General features: G+C 45.3%; 1 protein-coding gene across 1 annotated transcript in view; it reads left to right on the forward strand.

Annotated features, from left to right (window-relative positions):
* The first annotated feature begins 12,134 nt into the window (after positions 1 to 12,134).
* The window catches only part of LOC146036650 (uncharacterized), a 66,350-nt gene continuing 59,445 nt past the window's right edge, over positions 12,135 to 19,039 (forward strand). The window contains exon 1 of the mRNA XM_083160581.1: positions 12,135 to 12,263. The gene's annotated coding sequence lies outside the window, so the exon portion shown is untranslated. The remainder of the gene's footprint in view (positions 12,264 to 19,039) is intronic.

Consider the following 19,039-nt stretch of genomic DNA (forward strand, 5'->3'; position numbering starts at 1 on the left):
GTAATGCACAATGAGTAACACAAGCGTCTCTTTTCTTGCAAATGCCTCTGTAATGCACAATGTGTAACACAAGCGTTTTTGTTCTTGCAAGTGCCTCTGTAATGCACAGTGTGTAACACAAGCGCCTCTCTTCTTGCAGGTGGCTCTGTCATGCACAATATGTAACACAAACGCAACTGTACGTGCACATAACTTATCACATGCACCTCTGGAATGCACATTGATTAACACAAGCACCTCTGTACATACAAGTGCCTCTAATGCACAATGTGTAACACAAGCCACTCTGTTCAAACATGTGCCTCTGTAATGCACAATGTGTGACACAAGCGTCTCTGTTCTTGCAAATGCCTCTGTAATGCACAATGTGTAAAACAAGCGTCTTTGTTCTTGTAAGTGCCTCTGTAATGCACAGTGTGTAACACAAGCGCCTCTGTTCTTGCAGGTGGCTCTGTAATGCACAATATGTAACACAAAAGCCTCTATACATGCACATAACTTAACACATGCACCTCTGGAATGCGCATTGATTAACACAAGCACCTCTGTACATACAAGTGCCTCTAATGCACAATGTGTAACACAAGCCAAACTGTTCATACATGTGCCTCTGTAATGCACAATGTGTAACACAAGCGTCTCTTTTCTTGCAAATGCCTCTGTAATGCACAGTGTGTAACACAAGCGCCTCTGTTCTTGCAGTTGGCTCTGTAATGCACAATATGTAACACAAACGCCTCTGTACATGCACATAACTTATCACATGCTCCTCTCTAATGCACAATGTGTAACAAAAGCACCTCTGTTTATACAAATACTTTTGCAGTGCACAATGTATAACACAAACACTTCTTTACATACACACACTGTAACACAATTCTCTTTTCATCCACGTATTGTAACACATGCATTCAGAATATTTATGCATGTACTGTATATCAGGAACATATTATCACACCTCTTACTTTTTTTTTAGGTGGGCCTTCTCCGTCGTTGAAAATGTGAGGTTGAAAAGCCGAGCAAACTACATCTCTGGGCTTGAGTGAGGTCACCTGTACTTCAAATCTTATGCTGAAGATAGAACCGCGTGAGTGCTAGTCTCAAGACAGGTAATTAATATTCTTATTAATTACTGATAATTTACAGGCTAGACATAAGTTCTAGACCTGTTGACCTCCTGATATACTGTACATGGATATTCACATAGTTTAACACATGCTCCTCTCTAATGCACAATGAGTAATACAAGCACCTCTGTACATACAAGTGCCTCTGTAATGCACAATATGTAACACAAGCCACTCTGTTCATACATGTGCCTCTGTAATGCACAATGTGTAACACAAGCGCCTCTGTTCTTGCAAGTGCCTCTGTAATGCACAGTGTGTAACACAAGCGTCTCTTTTCTTGAAAATGCCTCTGTAATGCACAATGTGTAACACAAAAGCCTCTATACATGCACATAACTTAACACATGCACCTCTGGAATGCGCATTGATTAACACAAGCACCTCTGTACATACAAGTGCCTCTAATGCACAATGTGTAACACAAGCCACTCTGTTCATACATGTGCCTCTGTAATGCACAATGTGTAACACAAGCGTCTCTTTTCTTGCAAATGCCTCTGTAATGCACAATATGTAACACAAGCGTCTTTGTTCTTGCAAGTGCCTCTGTAATGCACAGTGTGTAACACAAGCGCCTCTGTTCTTGCAGTTGGCTCTGCCATGCACAATATGTAACACAAACGCAACTGTACGTGCACATAACTTAACACATGCACCTCTGGAATGCACATTGATTAACACAAGCACCTCTGTACATACAAGTGCCTCTAATGCACAATGTGTAACACAAGCCACTCTGTTCAAACATGTGCCTCTGTAATGCACAATGTGTGACACAAGTGTCTCTGTTCTTGCAAATGCCTCTGTAATGCATAATGTGTAAAACAAGCGTCTTTGTTCTTGCAAGTGCCTCTGTAATGCACAGTGTGTAACACAAGCACCTCTGTTCTTGCAGGTGGCTCTGTAATGCACAATATGTAACACAAAAGCCTCTATACATGCACATAACTTAACACATGCACCTCTGGAATGCGCATTGATTAACACAAGCACCTCTGTACATACAAGTGCCTCTAATGCACAATGGAGGTTATTCTGATCGGTGCGGCCAAACGTGCGTACGTACTCTATTAACGTACGCTAGCCGTACGCGGCCGTTGGGGCTAAGTCCACCCACAACTCAGCCGCTTACGTACGGGCAGAAACAACGTAGAAGGGGAGTGGCGTACAAATGAGCGTACGGCAACGTACGCGGCCGGCCCAGCCCTTACACGCCGACAACTGGCGTACAACTGAGCGTACGGCAACGTACGCGGACGTCTGTCGTCCGTCTTCACACCGACTTCTTGTGGAGATCTGAGCGTACGCCAGCTTGCACGGACGGGTCCCTATTGTTTTCAATGGAAAACTCAGCTTATGTCACCGCTCGTGAGAGTGAGCGTACGTCCGTGTACGCTGGCATACCCTTCACATATATGGACCTGCAAATCTTGCCTTTCAACTAGAATTCTGACAATTGATTAATTAATCTATTTGTTATTCAATTATTGTTTTCTATTAACTCAATTGTCTACCTTAATAAAGACCTAATAAAACAACATTTTAACCCTCATTACATGTATATTTGTTATGTTCTAATGTGGCATTTTAATCACTATCTATGTGTCCCCATATTGCTGTTACTTTTACATCAAGTTATGTTGGTGTTTCTGTATATGTACTAAATTATGTCCATAATTACTTTGTCCACAATGTGTAACATGTATACCTACCCTGATGTTATGTGTGATGTTTTAATCGAACAACATTAAACATTCATGCATTTTCACTATGTGTTATTTTACTCAAAAACACACACATTCACACATCAATCATTACCCCTCACCTCAAATTACAAGTATAACTTACAGTACACATCTGTATGTACCTACCCTTACAAGCCCTCTAACATATTTATTATTAAAAACACAGGCAAGTTCGAACTGTACATAAACTTTTATTTAGGACAAAAATAATAATAAGGGGGGGGGGGATAAAAAAAAATTAAATGCGGGCCTCCAGAAGGCCAAACAGGATCTGGAGGTACAGGAGGGTGAGGACGATCTCCCGCATTAGGGCTGCCACCTCCTCCTGCTGCTGTTCAGTGTCTGTAGTGAAGGGATAAAAAAAAAAAATTAATATATAACATACACAAATGTTTTTTGTATTTGTACATAATAAAAAGTTCAGAGTTATGTGTGAAGGCCACATACATTTTTAAACTACATTGAAGATGGGTCTGCTGTAAACACAGTACTAAAAAAAATATGTTAACACACACATACTGTACATAGTAAATCACATTAATTAAATTACTCCTTCATGGATGAATGTATGCTGTATCCCAATTGGTACTTTGGTTTTGGGGGACTGTCCTCTAATATTATATATAAAGAATATTATACTGTCAAAACACAGAGTAAAGGCAGAATAAACTTGGTCAATGGTTAACTGCATGGGATATATATATATATATATATATATATATATATATATACACACACACACACACACACACACCACATGAAAAGCCTGTGTTTGTCCCTCTGCCCCTTACTCTGGAGGAGACCTCACAGTCCTAGTGCTGCCTCTGATTAAAAACCCTCCCATGACTAAGCTGCTGCTGCTGTTCTCCATGGACCTGAGAAGCATGTAATGAGCTCCACCAATCAGAGCTCAGCACAAACTTCTCAGCCTCTGTCCTCTGGTGCAAAGTGTCATGGGACTTAGTCAACTCCCAGAAATGCACTGCACACTTGTGCAATCAGTGTGCCTTGGCTCCCGATGCTCAGCACCATAAATCATTGTCACATTGGCAGATAGGTGAAGCTGCAGCACTACCCCACCCAGGCACAAAACATTTAGCTAAAAAAAAAAACATAACTTAAACATTTTTTTTTTTAAAAATACATGACAACCACAGGGGGCCCCTAGCTAGAGGGGTGCCCAGGGGCACTGACCCCTTGTGCCTCCATTATAATCCGGCCCTGTGTTGCACATCATGCTGGGAACTGGAGTTACCCAACACCTGGAGCCACATAACTACCACACCACTAATGTCGGATATCTCATTGGATGTACTGTTATGTCAATTATTCAAGGGGTGAGGCATGGCCACACTCAAAAAAACCACCAAGGGGACCCTTGTTCCTGGAGAAGGACAGGACACACCTCATGGTCGCCCTGCAGTGATATGTTGCAACTAATGTTGATGTTGGATACACATATGTGGTTGTTGTGATTGTTTATGTGTAGAAATGTGTAGGTAAACATTAGACACATTATTTACTTACGGCTACTTGAGCCATTCTGGTCGCCGCTAGTTGGCTGTGCGGTGGTTGGGGGGGTCAGGAGCAAGGGGGATGGTACTGGAGTTTGGTTCCAGGTAGTGGGTGTGAGTGGGGATTGGAGAGGTTTGGGGGTGGGTGGTGGAGAGGTGTAGGGGGGTTGGAAATGGGGTGGGGAGGGGGTGGGGGTGGGGGTTGGGGTGGGGGTGGGGGTTGTGGAGGGGGAAGGGGATGGTGAAATTGGGTGGGCCCCAGCTTCACCCAGTGTCTCCAGTGTTGGGGAGGGGGAGGGGGTGGGGGAGGGGGAGGGGTGGGGGTTGGGGAGGGGGTGGGGGTTGGGGAGGGGGTGGGGGTGGGGGTTGTGGAGGGGGAAGGGGATGGTGAAATTGGGTGGGCCCCAGCTTCACCCAGTGTCTCCTCTTCTTCCTCCTCCTCTTCTTCCTCCTCCTCCTCTTCCTCCTCCTCTTCCTCCTCCTCTTCCTCCTCCTCTGCCGGCTGCTCCTGGGCTGCCTGGTCCCGGCGTGCCTGCTCCCGGGCTTCTCTGCGGGCTCTTGCCCGTGCTGAAATGTTCATGTTGATGGCATAGAAATCGAAGATTGGGTTTCATAAAAAAGGGGGAAAGAAAAATTCACATTAGTCATGCTCATAACCTTCAAAATTATCATTGCTGTGATATTTCAGACATTTATCATGCAAACTAATTGATATCCTACACCCAAAAACTGAGCAACTACTTAAACCCCCCCCTATACACCCCCTATACACCCCCCATATACACCCCATATACACCCATATAACCCCCATATAACCCCCATATAACCCCCATATAACCCCCATATACCCCCCATATACCCCCCATATACACCCATATACCCCCCATATACAGGAACATATTTATAAAAAGTACACAAAACATTGCTAAAAAACGCTGACATACTAGTAATCAAAACTTACATCGGGCAATATGGCGGCGAAGGGTGCTGAGCAAAGCTGGCTGCCGCCGGCGCAGGTCTGACCAGCGCCGCTCAACCTGCCCCAGGCTTCTGCGGACGCCGGTCGTCGAGTATATCAGGCGGCGGGCAGCAGTATACGCCCGCCGCTTGTCCACGTTGCTTACATATGGGCCCCTGGGCCCCAGGTGACGGTCCATTACGTCAACCAGGGCATACAGCTCAGGGGTGGAAAACGGCCTAGCTCTGTTAGAAGTCATAGTGGCAATGGCGCAGTTAATAATTGCAGGTACATATATCACTTTTGGTGCTTGCTGATTGGTCGAAAAAATTGTTTGTTTGGTATTAACTTTATTAATCCCTCTTACATTAACAAACTGGATGCGAATAGAAACTTACGCGGACCGTTCCGAAATACACACACCACAACCAACAGCATGCATTCAATGTATAGAGAGGAACTGTATATACAGTGTGCGGAAAATAATACACGCAACCATCTACTTATAACTACGCTGCTTAAAGGGGGCTCAATACACCGATTTCCATAGAGAGGAACTGTATATACAGTGTGCGGAAAATAATACACGCAACCATCTACTTATAACTACGCTGCTTAAAGGGGGCTCAATACACCGATTTCCATAGAGAGGAACTGTATATACAGTGTGCGGAAAATAATACACGCAACCATCTACTTATAACTACGCTGCTTAAAGGGTCACAATGCAACATGCTGCTGTATGACAATTTCATAGACATTACATATGTAAGGAAAGCATTATAACGTGATGTTTTGAAATGTGACTCACAAAGCATACACGAACTCCAACAGATACCAGCTGACAACACTCATCATTGGAATGACAGGTGCACACATTTCACGATGTAGCACACAATGCTCCACAACCTGTGTATGTGCATATACAGGTGTTTGATCAGGTGCGTTGAGACCTGCGTAATTTAAGCGGGAATTATCGGCGGGAAATATCGGCGTAAATTTGCATCTACATTGCGTGGAAAAATATACGCCCCCTTGTTCATGGCGGGAGATTAACATATAAATATTCAGTCAGATGCAGCCCACAATTGCTGCAAACATGTCTGACTCAGACGATTCCGCAGCTGAGGACGCTCTGCAGAGAGCTACAGCACAATCCCTGCTTGATGCACTGAACAAGAGGGAACAGGAGCGGAGAAGGAGGGCCCAAGAGAGGAGTAGGCTGCAAGACCAAGCGGGCCCCTCAGTAACAGGCCCTGTTGAACCTCCACCATCTCCACAAGGGCCAAGCAACCAGCCAGAACAAGAGGTTGCATCTCTCCAAACAGGTGTGACCCAGCAGGTGCATGGTGAGAGAACTGGGGCCACCAGAAAGCAAGCTGCAACATCGAGGGTGAGGACTGAGCAGGATACCACCACCAGAAAGAGAAACCCTGCATTTGTAGAGGCCGAAATGCGAATTCTAGTGCCCAGGGCACGCGAATGGATTGAATTGCCAACCAGGAAGCCGGGTGCCAGTGCAAGGAGAAAACTTTGGGAGAAGATCACAGAGGAAGTGAACGAGGTGGCACCAGTGGGACGCGGTGAAGAAAAGGTTAGTGTGTTTGTCAGGGCAATTTTTCAGCAGTCTCCAGCAGGAACTGAGGCCCTTATTCTAGTTCACTCTTTCTGGCCAATTATTTCTTAGATGGACAAAACCATGTGCACTGCAGGTGAGGCAGGTGTTACTTGTGCAGAGATAATCAGATTTGGGTGGGGTTTTACACCTGCCTCACCTGCAGTGCACATGGTTTTGTCCATCAAAGAAATATTTTGGCAGAAAGAGTGAACTAGAATAAGGGCCTCAGTTCCTGCTGGAGACTGCTGAAAAATTGCCCTGGTCTTTGTCCCCCTGATGTCATATGTGTGTACATATGTTACATGTATGTTTTGAGAATAATAGCAAGGTGTGTTTGTAGATAGTGCTACACTTCAATGTCACATGTGAACACAACCATGTCTAATAACCCACATTGATATATGGAACATGCACCATTGGTGTGATGTGAGGTTATGGGCACAGTTCTGCTCATGTGAAGTATGTGATGGGACAAGAGAAAGTGTTTTTTTGAAAGAGTTGTTGTAACATGTTCCATATGATGCTACTGAAACAAGAATGAGCAAACTGTGCACATGTAGCTGGTGAGAAACTACACATCCCAGTATGCCATCCCATAGTTAAATGACTCCATAATAACCACATTGTCAAGCTATGGTGGAATGTGTAGTTTCACACCAGGTGGAGGTGCATAATTTGCCCATGGATGATGTCATTTCTGCATGGTGATGTATGTATGTGCATTTAGTGGCCTAATGAATGAGATGAGACACTGAAATGCCTCCTAATGGAGACATGAATGTGTGCGTGGGACACATATGGCTAAAAACCATAAGATCACCCACACTAGGAAATGTCACGTAGCTAGGGGTACCACATAGTCCCTTTAATTCCGGACACATATTAATTACACAGGTTCTGTGGCTGGCTGACTTCAAGACTCCACTTCACCTAATTTTAAACTGCCACAGAACCTGTGTAATTAACATGTGTCCGGAATTAAAGGGACTAGGTGTTAACCCTACACGTAGCACAGTGGTGCACATATCTCATGCTGATATTTGTATTTTTAAACTTGTAGGTGGACTGACTTCAAAACGGCAATGAAGAGGAAGATGACTGACCGGTACAACCACAGCATGTCCACCGGGAGAGGTCCTATGCCCGACCATTTGGAGTATACCCCCCTGGAGCAGGACTCCTTGGACGTGATAGATGTGGGCGAGGTCAGGGGGATCTCCAATATGGACAGCGAGCTCCCGGCGGAGGTCTTTGCTGCTGCTTTTGATGGTAAGTCACAGTAATGCATTGTATTTAGAAAGATATTTTTTAGTGCGTATGTGATGGTGACATTGTTTTCAATTCTTATCCTAGCAGAAGCAGAAACCCAGGATGTACCGGCAGCATCTTCCTCTGCAGAGCCACAGGTGGAGCAAGTGGTCCAGCCTCCACCAAGACGTCGCCCCCAGCACCACACACAGGAGACATGGGATGAGAGCCTGTTGGTGACGCTGGAGAGGATCGAGCAGCAAGGGGTGGATGCTACGCTCCGTCAGCAGCAGATTAGGGATTTTTTGGAGGATTGGAAGGCCTCAAACAGGCAGCAGTGTGAGGCCTTCAACCGCATTAATGACACTCTGGCGGCTGGCATGCAAAACATTGGCCAACACCTCAGCCGCCTGAATGTCATTCTTGCGGAGCTGCTGCCCACCGCCAGGTCCCAACCGGACAATCCCCCATCTGCTGCCCCACCCCAAGCTGCTCCCCAACCTTCCACCTCTGCTGACCCTCCTGTGTCCACTAGGGGAAGACGCCGCAAGCCAGCTGACCCAAAGGCCCCTGTCCCCAAGGCCCCATCTAAAAGGGGGAGAAAAGGGCCCAAATAATGAGACCTGGTTCACTTCCTCTGTGGTTGGACCCCAAATGTTTCAATTGCACTGGACATCCACTTCCTGAGTTGGCCATCGATCCATTTTCGTGCCATGGGCATTAAAGTTCTTATTTTGACCTCTACAAATGCAGGATAAATTTTTGGTGGTGTGTATCTTGCTTAGTATTCACCCTGGTTGTTGCAGTATGTATTCTGGTGTCCCCATTTCTTTCACCATTGCATTTGCAGGGTAACACATGTTTGGAGATATGCAACCTCTTGTTCTGGCTGTTTTTTTTATTTTTGTGTCTATTTTATTTGTTTATTTGATTTATGACATGAAAGTGTCTACTAAGCTGTGATGCTGAACAGCAAATAAATTTCTTTTACCAATTCAATAAAAATTGTGGTATGTGTAATTTCTTGTGTGAAACAAATACTAGATTTATGTGTACTTACTGACCAGGGTATTTTTGCACATTTGTTGAAGTGTGGTAGAAGTTCCCCATGTGTAACCCTCTCCATGTCCATTGGCATGTTCCTATCCAACTTTTCCCAGCTAATTAGTTTGTGTCAGCACATGTGCAGAGCAACTTACTAGGTGAGAAAGCAGTTTGTGTGCAGGTGAGGTAGCTCCTACAGTAGTAGGTCAAAGCAGGTCCAGAACAATGCTTTCCTCATGGAGTGGGTGAGGCAGACAAACAAGGGTGAAAAGGTAAATTTGTGTAGGAATGCATATGTGTCCTCCCTAAAAAAAGATGTGTGAATGGGCCAAACATGATAAAATTGCTTGTGAAGAAACATGTATAACTTTTTAAATATATATGATTTTACAGTGTCATAAGCAGATGTAGGAATCCTTTGTTAGAGAGATGTGAGTGCAATAATGTGATTGGTGGCATCTTACATCCAGAGTGTAGTAACATCCAATTCATAGCAGATGAGATAGTGGTAGAGTTCTGTATTTTGGGTAGTATACAAAGATTGTGTGCAAAATCGTGGTCATGGGCTTAAAACATTGCTGAAACATCCTTTGTAGGTGTTAGATGTGGTTTATGTTATTGTATCCTAAATACAAAACCTATGTTTGTATTAGAGTGAACACGTTGACACATGTCGACTTGTGTAGATTGAGTGTGCTACTGTGTAAAGTGTATGAAAGCACGTAGTGAATGTGTCTAACTGTTTAGCAAATCCCTACCTTAGCGTATATAAGCAGGTCTTAAAAAGATTCTTACCTTAAATTAAACAAACGTTTAAATGTGAAGTATAGAAAGGGAAGCTTCCAATGTGTTTGCGTGCTGTGTGTGTGGCTTGCAGGTAGTGAAATCATGCTTTGGACTTAATGGACTGCAGCATTGCTTATTACATTCAGGTGTATGTGTTTGAGTAGTAATCAGCGTTAATTAGCAATCCCAGGCGCACGCTGGCATGCGGTATCTGTAGGGGTGGTCTGAGCTGGCGGTTGCCGGGCGCCTGTCTGGTGTCCAAAATGAACGGTGCTTTAGGCGATCGTGCGGTAGTAGCACCGCTCATTTTTGGTGCACACCCCCGTGTACGCCCATATTTACGCCCATTTTGCCTCATTATTTCGGCCGCTCCCATCAACACGCCCCTATGCCGCCCCCATTACCCGTACACTCGCGTACAGGTTTTTTCGCACGTAGAGACCCGGCCGTAAGCGTTGTGGAGTGTTCGCGCCGGCGCATTAGCGAATTGGCGCATGCGCAGATCATGAAAAACACCGGGACGTACGCGTACGGCCCGGCCGCTCCAACCAGAATAAGGCCCAATGTGTAACACAAGCCAAACTGTTCATACATGTGCCTCTGTAATGCACAATGTGTAACACAAGCGTCTCTTTTCTTGCAAATGCCTCTGTAATGCACAATGTGTAACACAAGCGTCTTTGTTCTTGCAAGTGCCTCTGTAATGCACAGTGTGTAACACAAGCGCCTCTGTTCTTGCAGGTGGCTCTGTCATGCACAATATGTAACACAAACGCAACTGTACGTGCACATAACTTAACACATGCACCTCTGGAATGCACATTGATTAACACAAGCACCTCTGTACATACAAGTGCCTCTAATGCACAATGTGTAACATAAGCCACTTTGTTCAAACATGTGCCTCTGTAATGCACAATGTGTGACACAAGCGTCTCTGTTCTTGCAAATGCCTCTGTAATGCACAATGTGTAAAACAAGCGTCTTTGTTCTTGCAAGTGCCTCTGTGATGCACAGTGTGTAACACAAGCGCCTCTGTTCTTGCAGGTGGCTCTGTAATTCACAATATGTAACACAAAAGCCTCTATACATGCACATAACTTAACACATGCACCTGTGGAATGCGCATTGATTAACACAAGCACCTCTGTACATACAAGTGCCTCTAATGCACAATGTGTAACACAAGCCAAACTGTTCATACATGTGCCTCTGTAATGCACAATGTGTAACACAAGCGTCTCTTTTCTTGCAAATGCCTCTGTAATGCACAATGTGTAACACAAGCGTCTTTGTTCTTGCAAGTGCATCTGTAATGCACAGTGTGTAACACAAGCGCCTCTGTTCTTGCAGGTGGCTCTGTAATGCACAATATGTAACAAAAAAGCCTCTATACATGCACATAACTTAACACATGCACCTCTGGAATGCGCATTGATTAACACAAGCACCTCTGTACATACAAGTGCCTCTAATGCACAATGTGTAACACAAGCCACTCTGTTCATACATGTGCCTCTGTAATGCACAATGTGTAACACAAGCGCCTCTGTTCTTGCAGGTGGCTCTGTCATGCACAATATGTAACAAAAAAGCCTCTATACATGCACATAACTTAACACATGCACCTCTGGAATGCGCATTGATTAACACAAGCACCTCTGTACATACAAGTGCCTCTAATGCACAATGTGTAACACAAGCCACTCTGTTCATACATGTGCCTCTGTAATGCACAATGTGTAACACAAGCGCCTCTGTTCTTGCAAGTGCCTCTGTAATGCACAGTGTGTAACACAAGCGCCTCTGTTCTTGCAGGTGGCTCTGTAATGCACAATATGTAACACAAACGCCTCTGTACATGCACATAACTTATCACATGCTCCTCTCTAATGCACAATGTGTAACAAAAGCACCTCTGTTTATACAAATACTTTTGCAATGCACAATGTATAACACAAACACTTCTTTACATACACACACTGTAACACAATTCTCTTTTCATCCATGTATTGTAACACATGCATTCAGAATATTTATGCATGTATATCAGGAACATATTATCACACCTCTTACTTTTTTTTTAGGTGGGCCTTCTCCGTCGTTGAAAATGTGAGGTTGAAAAGCCGAGCAAACTACATCTCTGGGCTTGAGTGAGGTCACCTGTACTTCAAATCTTATGATGAAGCTAGAACCGCGTGAGTGCTAGTCTCAAGACAGGTAATTAATATTCTTATTAATTACTGATAATTTACAGGCTAGACATAAGTTCTAGACCTGTTGACCTCCTGATATACTGTACATGGATATTCACATAGTTTAACACATGCTCCTCTCTAATGCACAATGAGTAACACAAGCACCTCTGTACATACAAGTGCCTCTGTAATGCACAATATGTAACACAAGCCACTCTGTTCATACATGTGCCTCTGTAATGCACAATGTGTAACACAAGCGCCTCTGTTCTTGCAAGTGCCTCTGTAATGCACAGTGTGTAACACAAGCGCCTCTGTTCTTGCAGGTGGCTCTGTAATGCACAATATGTAACACAAAAGCCTCTATACATGCACATAACTTAACACATGCACCTCTGTAATGCGCATTGATTAACACAAGCACCTCTGTACATACAAGTGCCTCTAATGCACAATGTGTGACACAAGCCACTCTGTTCATACATGTGCCTCTGTAATGCACAATGTGTAACACAAGCGTCTCTTTTCTTGCAAATGCCTCTGTAATGCACAATGTGTAAAATAAGTGTCTTTGTTCTTGCAAGTGCCTCTGTAATGCACAGTGTGTAACACAAGTTCCTCTGTTCTTGCAGGTGGCTCTGTAATGCACAATATTTAACACAAAAGCCTCTATACATGCACATAACTTAACACATGCACCTCTGGAATGCACATTGATTAACACAAGCACCTCTGTACATACAAGTGCCTCTAATGCACAATGTGTAACACAAGCCACTCTGTTCAAACATGTTCCTCTGTAATGCACAATGTGTGACACAAGCGTCTCTGTTCTTGCAAATGCCTCTGTAATGCACAATGTGTAAAACAAGCGTCTTTGTTCTTGCAGGTGGCTCTTTAATGCACAATATGTAACACAAAAGCCTCTATACATGCACATAACTTAACACATGCACCTCTGGAATGCACATTGATTAACTCAAGCACCTCTGTACATACAAGTGCCTCTTATGCACAATGTGTAACACAAGCCACTCTGTTCATACATGTGCCTCTGTAATGCACAATGTGCAACACAAGCGTCTCTTTTCTTGCAAATGGCTCTGTAATGCACAATGTGTAACACAAGCGTCTTTGTTCTTGCAAGTGCCTCTGTAATGCACAGTGTGTAACACAAGCGCCTCTGTTCTTGCAGGTGGCTCTGTAATGCACAATATGTAACACAAAAGCCTCTATACATGCACATAACTTAACACATGCACCTCTGTAATGCACAATGAGTAACACAAGCCACTCTGTTCATACATGTGCCTCTGTAATGCACAATGTGTAACACAAGCGCCTCTGTTCTTGCAAGTGCCTCTGTAATGCACAGTGTGTAACACAAGCGCCTCTGTTCTTGCAGGTGGCTCTGTAATGCACAATATGTAACACAAAAGCCTCTATACATGCACATAACACATGCACCTCTGTAATGCACAATGAGTAACACAAGCCACTCTGTTCATACATGTGCCTCTGTAATGCACAATGTGTAACACAAGCGCCTCTGTTCTTGCAAGTGCCTCTGTAATGCACAGTGTGTAACACAAGCGCCTCTGTTCTTGCAGGTGGCTCTGTAATGCACAATATGTAACACAAAAGCCTCTATACATGCACATAACTTAACACATGCACCTCTGTAATGCACAATGAGTAACACAAGCCACTCTGTTCATACATGTGCCTCTGTAATGCACAATGTGTAACACAAGCGTCTTTGTTCTTGCAAGTGCCTCTGTAATGCACAGTGTGTAACACAAGCGCCTCTGTTCTTGCAGGTGGCTCTGTAATGCACAATATGTAACACAAAAGCCTCTATACATGCACATAACTTAACACATGCACCTCTGGAATGCACAATGAGTAACACAAGCCACTCTGTTCATACATGTGCCTCTGTAATGCACAATGTGTAACACAAGCGTCTCTTTTCTTGCAAATGCCTCTGTAATGCACAATGTGTAACACAAGCGTCTTTGTTCTTGCAAGTGCCTCTGTAATGCACAGTGTGTAACACAAGCGCCTCTGTTCTTGCAGGTGGCTCTGTCATGCACAATATGTAACACAAACGCAACTGTACGTGCACACAACTTAACACATGCACCTCTGGAATGCACATTGATTAACACAAGCACCTCTGTACATACAAGTACCTCTAATGCACAATGTGTAACACAAGCCACTCTGTTCAAACATGTGCCTCTGTAATGCACAATGTGTAACACAAGCGCCTCTGTTCTTGAAAGTGCCTCTGTAATGCACAGTGTGTAACACAAGCGCCTCTGTTCTTGAAAGTGCCTCTGTAATGCACAATGAGTAACACAAGCCACTCTGTTCATACATGTGCCTCTGTAATGCACAATGTGTAACACAAGCGCCTCTGTTCTTGAAAGTGCCTCTGTAATGCACAGTGTGTAACACAAGCGCCTCTGTTCTTGAAAGTGCCTCTGTAATGCACAATGAGTAACACAAGCCACTCTGTTCATACATGTGCCTCTGTGTCACGCTAAGGGTACCTTGTGGATCTGTCTGAGGCCTGGAGGTTGGGTGTTTGCGGCTTGAAGGAGACTGGAGAATAGCAGGTTTGATAAAACTCTCTATTGTAGCACCAACATGAGAAGGCAAAACCATAAATGATACTGCAGGCTGGAAAACCCAGTGGAATACCTGGGTAACAACTGAAAGTCCAGAATGATGGGATTGATCCCAGAGTCTCTGTTAACTTACTGGGGAAAACAATAACTGACTGTGGGAGCAGACGGCAATGGGCAGTAGGAGACGGAAGTCAGCGACCTCCGATGACTGGCAGTAGACGCGGATGCCGACAGCAGGGTGAAGCCGCGTCAGCGGGCTGAAGGACTGACAGCAGGTGCAGATGCAGACAGCAGGATGGAGAAGCGTCAGCGGGCACGGAGAGCTGGCAGTAGATGCGGATGCATACAGCAGGATGGTAAGGCGTCAGCAGACTCGGAAGACTGGCAGTAGGTGCGGAGGCAGACAGCAGAATGGTGAGGCGTCCGCAGGCATGGAAGACTGGCAGTAGGTGCGACTGGACCACAGGCAGACGTGATGATGTGTCAACAGACACGCAGGACTGACGACAGGTACAGCGGGTCGACAGCAGGAGTGGAGATCTGGCACGCAGGGCTGGCAGCAGGTGCAACTGATTGACAGCAGAAGTGGAGATGCGTCAGGCACGCAGGGCTGGTAGCAGGTGCAGCTGGTCGACAGCAGGAGTGAAGATGTGTCAACAGACACGCAGGGCTGGCAACAGGTGCAGCTGGTCGACAGCAGGAGTGGAGATGTGTCAACAGACACGCAGGGCTGGCAACAGGTGCAGCTGGTCGACAGCAGGAGTGGAGATGTGTCAACAGACACGCAGGGCTGGCAACAGGTGCAGCTGGTCGACAGCAGGAGTGGAGATGTGTCAACAGACACGCAGGGCTGGCAACAGGTGCAGCTGGTCGACAGCAGGAGTGGAGATGTGTCAACAGACACGCAGGGCTGGCAGCAGGTGCAGCTGGTCGACAGCAGGAGTGAAGATGTGTCAACAGACACGCAGGGCTGGCAGACTGTAGCAAACCTGAAAGGGCTGGAGGCAGCATGCAATTTGCAAAGTCCAGGAAACAGGTGTAAAGCTGTAAGGGCTGGGAGCAGAATGCAAATGCAGGTATCCAGGTATCAGGTGTTGAACTGCAGGTAACAAAGACAGGAATCAGGGATATCACAGGGCAAGGACAGGAGCACAGACTGACGCTTCCTTCCCAGGGATTGACAACAAAGTACTGGCGCTTGTATGCCCCAGAGGGCTCTGCTTTATCCCCCAGGGCAGATCTTGATTGGAGGAGTTGAACTGGAGCTCTGAACCATTGGCTGGCTACAACAACATGGCGGCGCCCGGACTGAGGACAAACAACCTTGGCTAACTCTCATGCTGGACGCGTGTGCCGCAGGCCCCAGAAGGATGGTCGCGGCCGGGAGATCCAGACGCCGCGCTCCCCGCCCTGCACCCAGACGGATGGCCCGCAGACCCCGCCGCCGGAGATGCACAGGTGAGCGGCGCGTCCTAACCGCGGCCGTGACAGCACCCCCCCCTTTTGAAGTGGACTCTGGACACTTCCATGGTTTTCTTGGATATTGTTGATGAAACTTACGGACCAAAGTGGGAGCATCGACGTGAGCAGCATCCACCCAGGATCGTTCCTCTGGACCGAAGCCTTTCCAGTCTACCAAATACTGGACTTGCCCTGAACGAACTTTAGAGTCCACAATTTTTTTAATTTCAAAAGCGACATCATGATGAGCTTGAGGCTGAGGAGATTTGGGTACTTTATTCTGGAATCGATTTAATATCAATGGTCTTAATAAAGAGATGTGGAATGTATTAGAAATTTTCAGAGAACGTGGCAACTGTAATTTATAAGCCAACGGAGATATCAGTAATTACTGTATATGGCCCAATGAATCGAGGTGCAAACTTCATAGACGGAACTTTGAGTCTAATATTTTTGGTTGAGAGCCAAACTCTGTCTCCTACCTTGAGTTTCGGAGCTTCCCGTCTGTGCCGATCAGAGAATTTCTTGTAACGTTGGGAGGCTTTCTCTAATGAAGCATGAACATTCCTCCAGATGTTTGAGAAAAACCGGACAGACGAGTTAACTGCTGGTATGTCAAAAACAGGAAGATTTTGGAATTCTGGAACATGTGGATTACGGCCATATACAATGAAGAAGGGAGTCTTTTCGGTGGAGGAATGATAAGAGTTATTATGTGCAAATTCGGCCCAAGGCAGAAGCTCCTTCCAATTATCTTGCGAGGAGGACAGATACAGACGTAAAAAGGCCTCCAAATCTTGATTTACTCTTTCTGTTTGGCCATTGGATTGCGGATGATAAGATGAGGAAAAGTTCAGTTTTACCTGTAACGCACTACACAGTGCTCTCCAAAACTTTGATACAAATTGTACCCCTCTGTCAGATACAATTTCTTTCGGAAGACCATGTAGACGGAATATTTCAGCTATAAATATTTGAGCCAACTTAGGAGCAGACGGAAGGCCTTTTAGTGGAACGAAATGTGCCATCTTGGAGAAACGGTCGATGACGACCCAGATCGTGTTGAACCCTTGTGACAGAGGCAGATCGGTGACAAAGTCCATCGATATGTGTGACCAGGGTGACTCAGGTATGGATAATGGTTGAAGAAGGCCAGCTGGTGCTTGACGAGACGATTTGTGACGAGAACACTGGGTACAGGAAGCTATGAAGTCAGTGACATCTTTCCTCATGGACGGCCACCAGTACGCTCTTTTAATGAATTCTAAAGTTTTCTTTATACCGCAGTGACCAGAAAAACGAGAGGAGTGTGCCCACTGTAGCAAAGACGATCTGAGTCCAGTATCAACAAAAGTCTTCCCTCTAGGAATGGATACCACAGTAGTCTTGGCAAACACTGTGGGGCTTAAAACTGGGCTTATGGTACGATCTTCTGTGGAGGACGTGAAAGATCTGGAGAGTGCGTCCGCTTTGCCATTTTGAGACCCAGGACGGAAAGATAACACAAACTCGAATCTCGTAAAGAATAAGGCCCATCGAGCTAGTCTGGGGTTCAGACACTGGGCGTTCTGCAAATATAACAAATTTTTGTGGTCCGTGATAACGGATATAGGAAACTTAGCCCCCTCCAACAGGTACCGCCATTCTTCAAAGGCCAATTTAATGGCTAGTAATTCTTGTTCACCAATGGGGTAGTTCATCTCAGCTGGCAGAAACTTCCTGGAGAAGAACCCACATGGGTGTAGGTGGCCGTCCTCAGACTTCTGTGAAAGTACAGCTCCAACCCCAACAGAAGAGGCATCTACCTCCAGAATAAACGGGCGAGAGCAATCCGGCTGCAGAAGAATTGGAGCTGAAGTAAATACACTTTTTAGTTGATGAAATGCTGCCACCGCTTCGGGAGACCACTTGGCAGGATTGGCTCCTTTGTGAGTCAACGCTGTGATGGGACAAATGATGGAAGAAAATTTTTTGATGAATTTCCTATAATAATTGGAAAAGCCAATGAAGCGTTGAACCGCCTTTAGGGTATGAGGTTGTGGCCAATCAAGGACTGCTTGCACTTTAGAAGGATCCATGCTTAACCTGGTACCTGAAATGATGTAACCAAGAAAAGGAACTGAAGATTTCTCAAATTCACATTTCTCCAATTTACAGTATAGCTGATTGGATCGCAATCGCTGTAACACTTCCTTCACGTGCTGACGGTGTTCCGGAATATTCTGAGAAAAAATAAGAATGTCATCGAGATAAACAACCACGGAATAATACAGTAAATCACGGAATAATTCATTCATGAATTCTTGGAATACTGCTGGAGCATTGCTGAGACCAAACGGCATAACAAGGTACTCGTAGTGACCGTCTCTAGTATTAAAAGCTGTCTTCCACTCATCGCCTGCTCGGATACGGATAAGGTTATAGGCTCCTCTGAGATCCAATTTAGTGAAGACTTTAGCCCCTTTAATTCGGTCAAACAACTCAGTCACCAAGGGTAACGGGTACTTATTTTTGACTGTTATGTTATTCAGTCCCCTATAATCAATACAGGGCCTCAGACCTCCATCTTTCTTTTTAACGAAAAAGAATCCGGCTCCTGCTGGAGACGTGGAAGGCCGGATGAAGCCTTTTAATAAGTTCTCTTTGATATACTGGGACATGGCTTCCGTCTCTGGCAGAGAGAGTGGATAGGTTCGGCCCT

The sequence above is a fragment of the Crinia signifera genome, chromosome 9 (genome assembly GCF_055691185.1).
Source record: "Crinia signifera chromosome 9, ASM5569118v1, whole genome shotgun sequence".
NCBI classification, from domain to species: Eukaryota; Metazoa; Chordata; class Amphibia; order Anura; family Myobatrachidae; genus Crinia; species Crinia signifera.